General features: G+C 41.3%; 1 pseudogene; it reads left to right on the forward strand.

Moving 5' to 3' along the window:
* The first annotated feature begins 13,635 nt into the window (after window positions 1-13,635).
* LOC120384033 lies at window positions 13,636-14,569 on the forward strand (annotated as a pseudogene).
* Window positions 14,570-15,144: the final 575 nt, after the last annotated feature.

Genomic DNA, 15,144 nt, shown 5'->3' on the forward strand with positions numbered 1-15,144 from the left:
GCAGGGGGTTGCCTCTCTGGCCATCTGGACTAAAAGCCATTGATGGACCTATCCTACATAAATTAATCTAATTCTTTTTTTAAAAAAAAACTGTCTTCAGTGGAAGAAAAAGGGAATGAGTGAAGTTAAAATAAAAGCCTGATTTAATATTTTACATTTCAAATGCTTTATCTGTATTGTTGCCTTTTCTGTATCGTTAATAAAAGGTTATAAAATGGGATTTTTAAAGGTATGTTTGCCAAGGTACTAAAAAGAGTGAAGTCTCTTCATACCAAACTCTGAACCTTTTTTTAAATAGTTTAATGTGGGACATTGACTGAGTTATATGGACACTTTGGGCCTGTGTATGGATCCAAATTAATACACAGAAACTACTTTGGGATTTTTAAAAAGAACAGGAGTACTTGTGGCATCTTAGAGACTAACACATTTATTTGGGCATAAGTTTTCGTGGGTTACAGCCCATTTCTTCGGATGCATAGAATGGAACATATAGAAAGAAGATATTTATACATACAGAGAACATGAAAAAGTGGAAGTAGCCATGCCACCTCTAAGGCCTGGTCTACACTAGGAGGTTATGTCGAATTTAGCAGCGTTAAATCGAATTAACCCTGCACCTGTCCACACAACGAAGCTATTTAGTTCGACATACAGGTCTCTTTAGTTTGATTTCTGTACTCCTCCCCGACAAGGGGAGTAGCGCTAAATTCGACATGGCCATGTCGAATTAGGGTAGGTGTGGATGGAATTCGACGCTAATAGCTCCGGGAGCTATCCCACACTGCACCACTCTGTTGAGGCTCTGGACAGCAGTCCGAGCTCGGATGCTCTGACCAGCCACACAGGAAAAGCCCCGTGAAAATTTGAATTCCTTTTCCTGTCTGGCCAGTTTGAATCTCATTTCCTGTTTGGACATCGTGGCGAGCTCCGCAGCACTGGCAATGATGCAGAGCTCTCCAGCAGAGGTGTCCATGGAATCTCAGAATAGAAAGAGGGCCCCAGCATGGACTGACCAGGAAGTCTTGGATCTGATCTCTGTGTGGGGCGATGAGTCTGTGCTTTCGGAGCTGCGCTCCAAAAAACGGAATGCAAAGACCTACGAGAAGGTCTCCAAAGCCATGACAGACAGAGGATACAGCCGGGATACAACATAGTGCCGCGTGAAAATCAAGGACCTAAGACAAGGCTACCAGAAGACCAAAGCGGCAAACGGACGCTCCGAATCCCAGCCCCAGACATGCCGTTTCTACGAGGCACTGCATTCGATTCTAGGTGCAGCCGCCACCACTACCCCACCACTGACCGTGGACTCTGAAGATGGGATAGTGTCGACGGCCGGTTCCTCGGAGATGTTCGCGGACGGGGAAGATGAGGAAGGAGATGAGGAGGACGAGGCAGTTGTGGAAGCCAATTAATAATTAACAAGGATTTGAAGAGATCTTAATGAATGTTAGTTAGTTAGCATGAGTTAGGCTAGCTGTGACCCTAATGACGTGAGATTTGTAGAAGCAAGATAATGTAAGACAGAGTGAACTGTGTGAAAGTTATTACGACCTTGCAATATGCAGTCTTGCTTTTTTCTAGTAGTGAGACAAATAAGATAGCAGAAAAGCTTATGTATAAACAAAATGTATTTGTTGCTTTTTACCGTCTGTATTATTGCTAGAAATTGTCTGTAACAAAGGTATAAAGGCTTGATGTAATTGTTTACCAGTTGAGAGACCTTTCCGGGACTGGGGTGACCCTGTGTCCTATGGCACTCTCTCCCTCCATTGTAATTACTGGAGAAATAATAAAGTATTTGATTTTGCTGCACCCAAACAAAAAGTGAGAACTAAGTTTTTCTCCGACACAGTCGACAGCGCTTACAACGCTGATTTCCCTGACAGCCAGGATCTCTTCATCACCCTCACTGAGATCCCCTACCAACCCTCCCCAGCCGTTATCCCGGACCCTGAATCAGGGGAAGGATCAGTAGGTAAGTGCTTTAAACATGTAAACATTTATTTTTTACAGTACAGGAATATTAACTATGTGAAAATAAGGTCAATATGTACGGGGATAGAACAGAAATCCTCATGGGAGATCTCCATGAAGCTCTCCTGGAGGTAATTGAAAAGCCTCCGCATGAGGTTCCTGGGGAGAGTGGCCTTATTGCGTCCTCCATGGTAGCACACTTTTCCACGCCAGGCTATCATCAGGTACTCAGGTATCACTGCCTCGAAGAGCATGGCGGCATAGGGCCCTGGTTTTTGCTGGCTTTCACGCAGCATGTGCTCTCTATCTGTGTCACTGATCCTCATCAGGATGATCTCGCTCATGGTGACCTGCTTTGAATTAGGGGAATGTTAGTATTGGGACTGCTTGCCTGTTCCTTTACATAGCTATAACCCACGGTTTACAGCCACGTGGTGGAGGCAGGACAGGGGCAGCATACAGGGATCTTTCCTGGGGACAGCCGCGAGGGGGTGGGATGGGGCAGAGTTCATGCTTTCCGGATTGCTGGCAGCAGGAAATGGACAACGCTAGGAGCATTGCTTTGACCGTGAAAGGAGGGCACTGCTATAAATTAAGTTTTAAGCAGCCAAAAGTCTACGGCTTACCATGTCTGCCTGCTACACGAATTCTGCTGTCCTGCCCTGCTTGTCTGATCTCCACTGCAAGACCCCAGGCACTGAATGCGAAGGCCAAAAATTCGAACTTGTCCTGAGTGCGCATGAGATAGGAGCTGTGCATGATCTTGTTCACAGAGACAGGCTAGACTATGTTCATTGTTCGCAAAAATGTATCTTTGTAAGGAATTCACTCCCTTTTCCCCATCACACAGCTGCGACTGTTTCCCAACCTGTCCCGGCATCCCCCTCACAGAGGCTGGCGCAGACTAGGCGGTGAAAGAAAAGGACACGGGACGAGATGTTCTCAGAACTTATGGGCTGCTCCCGAGCTGAGGTGGCCCAGCAGACCCAGTGGAGGGAGAACATGTCGCAGTACCAGCGCTCACACAGTGAACGGGAGGATAGGTGGCGGCAGGAAGACTAGCAGGCGACTCAAATGCTGCTTGGACTAATGAGGGAGCAAACGGACACGCTTCAGCGCCTTGTGGATGCTCTGCAGGACCGGAGGCAGGAGGACAGAGGCCCACTGCAGTCTATCTCTAACCGCCCTCCCCCGCCACAAAGTCCCATACCCCCCTCACCCAAAGTACCAAGAAGGAGGGGCAGCAGGGGTCATGAAAACTGTCACTCCACCCCTGCAGAGTGCTCAAGTACAAGAAGGCTCTCATTCCCAAAATTTTGATAAGTCCTTTCCTTTCCGCCTCACCCAAGCCCCTGTCCCAGTTTCATCCCCTAACTGTCTAGTTGATAATAAAAAATACTTTTCTGTTAAGTACTGTTTCCGTCCTGTTCTTTTAGAGGAGACTGTGTTTGAAGGGGTGGGGAAGGGGGTTGGTAATTGGACCGGACAGTCACCTTTACCAGGGTACAGACATGGGGGCAGGTTCAGCAGCAGGTCACTCACACAGTGCAGTCACTAGGCACCCTGGTCAGTCTGGGAGGTGGTTTTCATGTTCTGTGGGGGGGGGGAGGCTATGTGACTTTGTGGCGGGGGAGGGCGGTTAGAGATCTTATGCAGCGGTCCTTATCCTCAATCACAGAGCCACGCAGCAGGGGATCTGTAACTCTGTCTTGCATTGGTCAAGATCCCTTCTTGAGCAATGCAAGTTTATTGATTAGTTTGCCACTTCTTCAGGGGAAAGTGACCATGCACCAGCCTTTGTAACCTGAACAGATTTGCCAAACACGTCAGACAAACTCACTGGTAAAGATATACATTAAAATAAGTTTGACTGCAAAAGGTAGAATATAAGTGATAGACAAAAAGTCAGAGAAGTTACCAAAAGAAAATAAAAGCTAAACTCACTGTCTAAATCCTCAACCTTGTTAGGCTTGGTCAATACCTAGTTCTAGCAGTTTTTCTCATCACACTGGAAATTGCTAGTTGGTTACAGTCTTTGATACACAGGCCTTCCCTCTTAGGCCTGGACCAGTCTCCTCAGCTCCAGCATTCTCGTTGCCTTCAGCACAGGTGCGGGGAAGAGGAAAATGGGACTTCGTGTTTCGTCCTATGTTCTATTAATTTGTACTCTTAGTCCATGTACTTGGGAAAAAAACATCCAGACATAGCTGGGGCATTGCTGAGTCACAGGTGTGGTCTTGTGCAGATAAGACATTGAATTATACCTCCCTTGCTGGATAATAGTTGTTGATGGCCAATTTCACAACCCCCTGGGCACTTGGTCACCTCCCTTGTTGTCTCTGGGGAAACTAGCATCTGGTTGACTCCCAAATTTACAGCCTATATCAATGATAACCATAGAGCACAATCTCATAACTTCATATACACTCAAGATATACCTATTGAAGTAGAACAATGGATTTCAGTAGTCATAACCTTTTCCATTATTTCATACATGGCAAGCCTTATATGAAATATCACAACTAGATACAAATGATAAAGATGGGGATTACAGGGCACTCCCTCGAAGTACAGAGTGTCACAGTCTGATTTTTTCACAAGTGAGGACATACTTAGATGATCCCAGCTAGTTGCAGTCTTGCGTCAGTTGAGAAGAAGATGGTTGCAATCGTGTGGTCATGTCCAATGTGCAGAAGAAGGTACACTTCTTTACTGAAGGTTTATAAATCTGAGGTCAAAGGAAGAAGAGCATAAGGTGAATAAGATTGGCAGATGCAATTTTGAGGAATTTAAGAAACCTAAATCCTTCCATACTAACTCATGTGGAAGCAAGAAAACTTGCAAGGGTGAATCTAAGATGGAAATCCATTCTACATGCCACCATGGCTGCATTCTAGTGATGGATCTAGTATGTGCTGTTGCCAATGTGCTGCTGATTTCTAGAATGTGAACAGCTTCATCAGGAGAGCCTGAGAAAGCCCTACTCTAAAATACCTTATAGCCCACAGAATAGAGCACTTTCCTGAGAGATGGGAGCCCTAACTTCAAAGCTCTTCTCCACAGCAGGCAGAGGTGAGAAGTGAATGAGTTTCCCCCACATCCAAATACCCCAGCCAATAGGTTAAAGGTATAGGGGATGCTTTGATATGCGGGATTGTCAAATTAGACTTTCTTTTCCTATGCATAAAAATATTTGGTGAATAGGTGTCAAATTTGAAAATAGCACAGGGTCAAGCAATACTGCTAAGGGGTTTTTGTTTGTTTGTTTGTTTTTGTTTCCCACGCCCCGCTTACTCTCATCTCCTGTTTTTTCCCTACCATCTCATGCAGTCTATTTGATCCATTCACATTATGGCTAGCATCGTCAATGGAGCGTATGGGAGATGAAATTGTTTGCTGTTTGGGGGTCTAGCTCCTAGGGCGCATTTAAAATCCAAGCCTGGCACTGAGATTGGTTAATTTCAGTGGGTGGCTCCTGGTTCATGTGTTTTGTGAAGATGTAAATAACACTACCTTATTCACTTTCTCCACACCATTCATGATTTCATATCCCCTCTTATTCCCCTCTTTTCCAAGCCAAACAGACACAGTCTATTTAATCTCTCTTCATATGGAAGCTGTTCCATATCCATAATCATTTTTGTTGCGCTTCTCTGTACTTTTCCAATTTGGATATATTGTTTTTGAGATGGGGTGACCAGACCTGCACGCAGTATTCATTGTGTAGGTGTACCATGATTTTATATAGTGGCATTATGATATTGTCTGTCTTCTCATCTATCCCTTACCTAATGGTGACTAACATTCTGTTAGTTTTCTTGGCTGATGCTGCATATCGAACAGATCTTTTCAGAGAACTATACACGGTGACTCGAAGATCTTTCTTGAATGGTAACAGATAATTTAGACCCCATCATCTTGTGTGTATAGCTGGGATTATGTTTCCCAATGTGCTTTACTTTCATTTATCAGCATTGAATTTCATCTCCCACTTTCTTACTCAGTCACTCAGTTTGTTGAGATCTCTTTTCTAACGCTTTATAGTCTGTTTTGGATTTAATTATCTTGAATAATTTTGCATAGTGTGTAAATTTTTCCACTTCACTGTTTACCCCTTTTTCTTACATCATTATTAATATGTAAAATAATAGTGGCTCTAGTTCTAAACCTTGAGAGACCAGCTATTTACCTGTCTCCATTCAGAAATTTTCCTTTGCACAGAATCTGCCTATGTTGAAAGCTAGGTTCTGGTACAAGTTCCATCTCTTTGCTTAGGTATTGGCTTCATTCCCATTTCTAATAAAAAGTTATGTCAAAATAGCTACTCACTTTCATGAGACAGGATAGACTCTTGTATATATGTGAAAGCTGACTTTCAGAACAAAGTGATTTAGGAACAGAAGTCCCACTAATTTTCGATCGGGCTCTTTTCAAAAGTATGTCACTGTGACTGGAGAATGTTTTCCAGGCACACTCATTTCTCTTTATTGAAAAATCCGAGCAATTTCAATCATTTCTCCTCATCAGTCACTTGAAGTAGGGGTCTCCCATATCCGGGATGAGCACCATAACCACTGGGATAAAAGTTATGATGCAGCTCATCTTCCTAATTCCCTCTCCTTGTTGGACAAAAACAAATTTATATAACTGGCCATGAACAAATGCAGGCTGGAAATTAGAAGAAGGTTTCTCACCAACAGAGGGATGAGATTCTGGAACAACCTTTCAACAGGAGCTGTAGGGACACACAACTTAATTAGTTTTAAGAGAGAGCTGGGTAAATTTATGATAGCAACTGTATGATTGCATATCCTGAGATATAGGGCAGCATGGCTTAGCAGCCCTGGGCTTCATTTTTGGTTTATGTCTTAGGTTCCTAAAGCTCATGATTCAAGGTTTACATTCACTGGGAATGTATTCTGGGAGGGTTTTTGTATTGGGGGATTTTTTTGGTCTCCTTCCTCAGAAGCATCAGGGATGGTCACAGCTGGAGATGAGATCTTGGATGGGGTGGGCCAGGCCTCTGAAGTGGCACCAAGCATACTCTCTCTCACATGTTTGCCAAAATCCTTCTTGTTCACATATTCAGGGACTAACTGATTCTCATCTCTCTCCCAGCATATTTCACTTCAATTATGACTTTCTTTTTTTACTCTTTCTATTTTATTTACTTTCAAATGTTGTTGTTTTAATTTTTATTTTTTTTAATTTTCCATTTTTGGAAATATTTGTTTTTTAATATATTTATATTTTTATTTTATTACATTTTATATTTTAATTTCATGTTTTATAGTTTTTTATATTTTAATGTTTATTGTAATTTTACTTTTTATAGTGTTTTATTTCTTTTTAATTTATTTTATCATTTTGATGTATTTGTAAAACTAAATGTCACATCCCAGTAGAAAGTTTTGATTTTGATAAATCAACATTTCCATTAGAAGATTTTCAATCGGCATCCAACTGAGTGCCCTAGTCAAAGTGTGGGCTTCAACTAGAATCCCAGTTTATGTATTGCAGTATTATCTCTTATCCAGATTATCCCTAGTAATAGGTTTTATTATCCTCAGTGAGTGCTTGGCCATATAAAGAGACTGAGAATTTCCTCTATAAATGGCTCTATGGCTATCTCTCTGGCTGATGACTGCAATGATGATGGGGAGGTGAGATGCTTCCAGTTGCCTGATTTCCACTAAAATCAGGCCCAAAGAATCCTCGATGGGGTTCTCTAGGCAGAGGAAAACTCTTTGACATGCCCTCACCCAAAGGCCCAGCTTCAGGTCCCTAAACCCCTCACACTCTAGAGCGTAATCCAGAGGACACTGCCTCATTTCTGTATTCAGAGCCTATGTAATCAATATCAAGAAGATCATTCAATTTTCAGAAGATCACTAAGCAGTTTGAAACAACATTATTCCTTGGCAGAGAAATTTAAATGTTAATATGCGATGATCACAAAGCAACCTAAAAACTGATCAGCATGGTACTGCACATATGAAATCAAATGATGACCACCTAAAAAGTCTTAGGAGGTGAGACTAAAGCCTAAATCTACACTAGGCGGGGAACCAGAGGGGGAGGCGGCATCGATCTAATTTATGCATCTTCAGCTACGTGAATAGTCTCATTGCTCTCATTAGTTAGTACTACAGAGAATTGCTTGAGTGCTGACCCAACCCAGTGTAACTGGTAGCTTGTTACAGAAAATGAACTTCGGGGATCTTGTCCCAAGGGGAACAAAACAGCATTTAAACCATTCTCAAGAAATCAGTTTTAATCTTGGAGGCAGCTCAGGAAAGGCTCTTTGTTCCACTACCACAGATAACCCTACATACCTTGAGTGGTTTGACTGCTCCGGGTAAAGGGTCCAAGGATCACATCCATAGACCTGTTGGATGTCTTGAGATGCTTTATTCCGGATGCAGATAGACTAGATAGTCTACCTATCTACTTATTGATTTGACTCAGAAATCAGAGAAAATCACAAGTCAGAATGATCTCTCCATATCTATAATCTCTGTTTAAAAGGCAGGTGAATTAATTCCTATTCTCATTCATTTTAATCTTTCAATTTAAAAGGTCCAGATTCTGCTCCACTTATCTAGGGGTGGGTCTCACTGCAGACTCCCATTGACTTCTCCTCACCCAGTTTGTTACAACACAGAGGTCGTGGCTGGCAACCTAGCTACAATATGAACCACCCAGCTTTCTCCCTTGCTATTAGAGTGACCAGACAGCAAGTGTGAAAAATCAGGACAGGGGGTGGGGGATAATAGGACCCAAAAATCAGGACTGTCCCTATAAAATTGTAAAATCTTGAGATCAGTTGAAGCATGTTAGCAATAGTATGTGTTTGTTAGGGGGTGGTGAGGTTGGGGGCAGTGGATTCTCTGGAGATGGCACTTAGCTTTGGAGTTCACTTTGCACAGAATCTGCCTGTGACATTCAGGTTCTAGTGTAAGATTCCTTTGCTTGAGCATTAGTCTGATGAGCCATAATGGGGAAAATATTCAGTTGCTCTCTGGCAGACATTTGGGATAAAATATTGATTTGGTGTTGCACAGAACACTGGCTTTATTTCCATTTCCACTAAAAATCTGATCAAATAGCCACTCACTTCCAAGACGGCAGGAGAGATTTTCTTATGTATGAGCAGCCTGATATTCAGACTTGCAGAACACTAAGTCAAAAGCCAAATTAGATCAGACTTTCAAAGGAACTTTAGAGATTTTTAGACACAAAAGTCCCATTAATTTTCAATCAGACCCTTTTTCAAATTATGTCAGCATGCCTAGATAGTTTTCTGGGCACATTCCTTTATTATAATCATTATAAATTTCTCTCAGTATTACATAGGGTGGATTTAGAAAAAAGAAAGAAATAGCTTTCACAGCATACTAAATCTTTAAGCTTAAAAAGAAGAAAACTGTTGTCTAAAATGTATCCCCATGTGTCACCACATGATTAGGTCCTATGATGGTGTCACTTGAATGGATATGGATTGGATATGTGGACATTTTCTAAAATGTATCCCCATGTGTCACCAATAAATCCTGGCTGAACAGACTCTGTAGGTTTGGGTAGTCAGGAGTCTTGTTAAACCTTCTTCAGTATTCCTGCATTTCAGGTGCTTAAATTCATTCAGGCTCCTTTGACTTTCCTTCATGTTATCATAGTGCCTAAGAGCATTGTCTTCTGGTGGTCACTAGCCATGACGTCTCCCATTCCTAACACATTCTTGAGCTGCTTGTTCATGCCCTGATGGGGTTGTCTATGTTCTAGTTTGTCATAACTGCTCCCCTTCGAGGCAGAGTTCTTCATACGCCCCCATCTTCTCTCCTTGTTTCTTTTTTATGTTTCTGTCCCCTGGCGCTGCAACATCAATTAACATGGACTTGTATGTTGTCTTTTCCAAAAATATATGTGGCCTGTTTGAACACACCATTTGGTCTGTGACAATTGTCAGACACCATAAATCTTACCCTCTTCATTCTCTAGAGTGCTTCCACTTTGGTGTTCGTAACAGCATATAGTTTGTGGCAAGTATGGATTTGTACAGTCACCAGTGCAGACACTTGGCAACCTCAATGTGTCTGTTCATATATACTTTCCCAGATAGGCTCTAGCGGTTGCTCAACACAAGCTTTACAACCTAGTTCTTTTTACAACCCATTCTGTGGCTCGGGGAATAGTTCTGTCAGTCCATTTTACTTCTTACATAATAAAGCCTTAACAACCTTAGTTGTCCCCTCATAATGAGGCTCTGTCTCTTTTTGAGAGATCCTTATGCAAGCCATTAATTTATTGATCTTCTGTCACCAATAGGTTTGATCTCTGTTGACCACTGTCAATATATTGATTTCTGTGTAAATCTTCCAAGTCTTTTACTTATTTTTTTTCAGCAATTTGCTTTCTCCTTTCTTTCATGCTTTCGTGGGTTTGGATGCAGCTTAGTCATGCCTTCTTATTGTAACCAGATGATCTTTTTTCAGGTTTCCTCCTCATATTTTGATATTACACTCTTCATTATCAAAAGCTTCTTCCACAGATAGCAGAGTTTTCCTTCATCACATCGTGGGATGTATGTTCTGTCAATGCTTGATTGCTATGCAATACGCTAGGCATCACCAGCAGTTGTGTTCTTTGGATGTCAATTTTTTTTGTCTCCTCTTGGTTCCACTTGATCACTCCAGCAATATTATGTACTACTGGCATCCTGCACATATAAATGGCTCAGATCAAATTCTTAGACTGGAGTTTTGTCTATAGAGTAGTTCCTATACATCTGTAATATTCTTTCCTCACTTTTATTTCAGTTTCTTATGTAGTAGCTCTGACATTTTCCCTCATTCCAAGATATTTGTAAGTGTCAGGCTGAGATATGGATAGTTCCTTCATTGTAACTTGTATGTCCTCAGATTGTTCCAGTCTGGCCATCTTTACAGATGCTGACACACAGTCACAAAAGCCAACCTGTAGCTTTAGATCTTCACCAAAATTTTCCACACATCATCAATCTCTGTAGTTCCTTTTTGTGACTGTTCCTGTAGTTTCAGCTTGCCCATGTCTAACAAATTAACTGGTTGTTGATCTTTGCTGATATGACAATCACAATTTATCTCAACAATCATCCATGTCAGCGGCAGCATCACTACAACAAACAGCACTGGTGCTAAGGAATCCCCTTGCAATATTTCTCTTTTAATTTGGACCTCATCGAAGAGTCCCTTCTAAGTAGACTCAAGTTTTCCAGTTAAGCATAGATTGCTCTAGAAAGAAGATGATTTTTGGATGAAGCTTGGACACTTTGCTTGTGTGGAGGGTCCCACATTCATGGATCACAAAAGATACAAAACAAAGAATGAGACCATCTAACTTTTTCTGTGATCCTCCTGGAAAGCCTGAGTTGGCCTTTTGTCCCTTTCATATTTACTGAGCTTTTTTCTCAGGAGGCAGCATTCAATTGCAAACTAGCTCTATCCACATCTTCTTTGCCAGATTTCTTGATTGAAATTTCCATGTAGTTGGTCAACCAACCGTGTTTGTTCTATAATTCGTAGGATCACTGCGGCCGCTTCCTCTTCCTCCTCCCTTTATTGTTTTGGTAGCAGGAATGTTACTATCCATCTTGGAAATCTGTTCTTCAGACATTTATTAAGTTGTTCAAGCAAACAATCAATCTATATTGTAAGGAATTTCAGCCAGAATCCATGCATCACATCTGGTCTGGATGGCTTTCCATTTTTTATTCTTCTCGGTACTTCATCTGTTTCTTTCTTTGGTCTTTGTGTATTCCTCTGTGCTCTGACTTTCTAATTTTTTCTCACTTCTTAAATCCAGTCTGATTGTATTGTACATCCTCAGACCGGATATCCTTCCAGTAGTGCTGAAACTCTCCCACATCATTTAGTGGCTCTCTAGTTTTCCTATTCTGCTTTTAACATTAATCAGATCAAAATCTCCTAGGGTCTCTGAAGTGACTCTTCTCTTGATACTAAGAACTTTTTGGGAAATCTTTTGAGTCCATGACACTAAGTGATGAGCTTCTCTTTACATTGTTCCTTCATAACTCTCACATCCTTTCATTCAGCTGATATTTCATCTCCAGGCTTTTTGCTGCTCTTTAAATATAATATAATATAAATCAATAAATCCTTCATATTTCCTGTACTTTCTTAGGGAGCTACTACACTCTTATTTGTCCTCAAATTCTCTTCCATTTCTGGTTTTTGTTAACCCTGTATTATTTGCTTCTACCAAAATTTTTGCAGATGGTCAACATGACTCATCTCCCTTTTCAGTCTTTCAATCTCCATTTCTGTAAATACTCCTCTTTGCAATTAAGCTCTGTTCTCCAATGAGTACATGTTCAGTCATTATTTTCTCGGTTTTTCTTTCCTTCCAGTGTTGGAGCATTCATTTTTCTCCAGGCTCTCTGTTCTGGCTTTGCCAAAATCCAACCTTAGATCACGTCTTGGTTTGCACTGAGTCCTTTTCACTCTTTTGTTGAAAACTATCTCTGGTTACCTTGGAGAGTTTGGATAGCTGCATGATAACTACCTGACGTTACCTGCTTCCGCACAATACACCTTGCCAATGTAGGAGCCTTTCATACAGCTAATCTCTTCGGAGGCCCCCTCTATGGCATTCACAATAATTATCAAATTGCCTGTATTCTCTCTATTTGGTTGAGTTGTCCATTTATACAATATGCTGGGTCTTAAACCAGTATTTCTAGGTCCCTGGGGTTTGTTTATTTATTCATTTATTTATTTATTTTAGAAATCCTAGATATTATAATAGGGATGAATCCAATTATATACTATAGATATTAAATACTCTACAACAGTGGTTTTGAACCTGTGGTCTGGAGGTACGTAGACCATGTCTAAGATTTTCAAAGGGGTTGGAACCTCCATTCAAATTTTTTAGGAGTCCACAAATGAAAAAAGGCCAAAACCCACTGCTGTACAAAAATTACAAAATGTAATAGACAAAGAGGTACTTATAGAATTGGCCAGATCCCCAGTGGGTGTGACTCAGTCATAGCTCCATTGGAGTAAAGGGGTCGGATCCCCAATTGGAGTAAAAACAGCTGTATCTCTGCTGATGTTAGACAGACAGATGAAAGAGTTATTAGGCCAGAGAGAAACAGCAATTGAGCAAAGGACATTATAGTCTGCTAGTTAGGGCCCTCACCCTGGATGCAGGAGATCAAGTCCCCTTTCTTCAATGATTTTAATTATTTAACCACAGTGGAACAGATTCAACAGAGGAGGCTAAGCGAAGTCCGCATCAGACTGTCCCATAGTCCCAGCCTGGCAGGGATTTTGTGACTACCTGTAGGGCCTGATTCTGCAGTTTAGGTGCTTAAAATGGCAGTTACACAAGAGGACTTTGGCCCCGATCTGGCATATTTTGTCTCTGTACAACACACAAATTCCAACCACTTCGTTGCTGTCCATTTCTCTAAAACTTAAAATCTTAAAATCTATTTAAATATATATATTGTACAGGATAGAATAGGGCTCTCTTTACATTCATCCAACTGAGCAGATAAGGTCAGCATGTCATTTTAGTTCACTTATTTTGTGTTTAAATTAAATTTATTTATTTATTGGTCTTACAGGTTACAGTTTTCCCAAATAAATATCAATGGAAAATCAAACCACAGTGACCGAATTTATTCTCCGGAAACTTTCCAGTGACCCACAGATGCAGATTTTCCTCTTCTCAATGTTTTTAGTTATTTATCTAATCACTCTGTGTAGTAACATAGTGATCATGGTGGTGATAAGAGCTGATTCTCATCTTAACACCCCAATGTACTTCTTTCTCTTCCATTTATCCTTTGTTGATATCTGCTATTCCTCAGTCACAGTGCCTAATATGCTGATGAACTTCCTAGTAGAGCACAAAACTATTTCTGTCAATGGCTGCATTGTCCAGATGTTTTTTATCATCCTCTCAATTGGTGCTGAAATTTTCATTCTCTCAGCCATGGCTTATGACCGCTACGCCGCCATCTGTGACCCATTGCGTTACATGGAAAGAATGAGCAAAGGGATCTGTGTTCAGCTTTTGAGTGGGGCATGGGCAATAGGCTTCTTCCATGCCCTGCTTAACACTGTTTTTACCTCCAAGTTACGTTTCTGTGGGCCCAATGAAATCAACCATTTTAGCTGTGAGCTCCCTCCTCTATTACAATGATCCTGCACTGACACCCTCACCAGTCAAGTGGTGCTTCTTACTTTTGTTGTGATATTTGGGTCAAGCTCCTTCCTCCTCACGTTGATCTCCTACATTTACATCATGTCCACCATCCTGAGGATACACTCTGCGGAGGGCAGGCATAAAGCCTTCTCCACCTGCAGCTCCCACCTTATTGTGGTTGTTTTATGGTACCTGACAGCCTTTTTCCAGTACACAAAACCCACCTCAGTCTCCTCTGTGGTTCTGGATGAAATATTCTCCATCCAGTACAGCATCTTGACCCCCCATGTTAAACGCCATCATCTACAGCCTGAGAAACAAGGAGGTGAAAATAGCACTGGGGAAAACTTTGGGGAAATTGAAGTTTGTCAAGTAGTGCTGATGATCTTAATTAAATCCCAGCCTCTCTCCTATATATTAAATCCAAGAGCAGACACTTGTGGCTATCTTGTGTTTGGGACATTCTCAAGTCAGGTAACTGTCACATTGTGATAACCTCAGCTGCTTTAAATCAGTGTGGCTCCATTAAAGTCATTGGAACAAGTTGTACAAGATTCACTGGAGCACAGGGGCCTGGACCCTGGGTCTCCTACATCCATAGTGAGTGCTCTGAGCACCAAGCCATAGAGTCATTCACACATTTCTCTCTCTCTCTCTCCTTTCCCTATATCTGTTTAATCTGGCCCACTGACTTCAGGGGAGCTATGGCCAATTTATACCAGCTGAGTATATGGCCAATTTTATAAAAATCTCTTTAACTATTGATTTCTCGGAGTTTGTTTTTGACTAATTTGTTGAAACAACTGATATTAAATAATTATCTTATTGTACTTCAGCCTACTAAAATCTCAAGGATTTTTTTTCAATACGTAATTATAATAAATAGTGGAGCCAATAGTTTTATTTCTCAGGTAGGATTAGATCCACAAAGGAACTTAGGTCTGAGAGTTA

The sequence above is a fragment of the Mauremys reevesii genome, linkage group 15, assembly GCF_016161935.1.
Source record: "Mauremys reevesii isolate NIE-2019 linkage group 15, ASM1616193v1, whole genome shotgun sequence".
In the NCBI taxonomy this organism is placed as follows: Eukaryota; Metazoa; Chordata; order Testudines; family Geoemydidae; genus Mauremys; species Mauremys reevesii.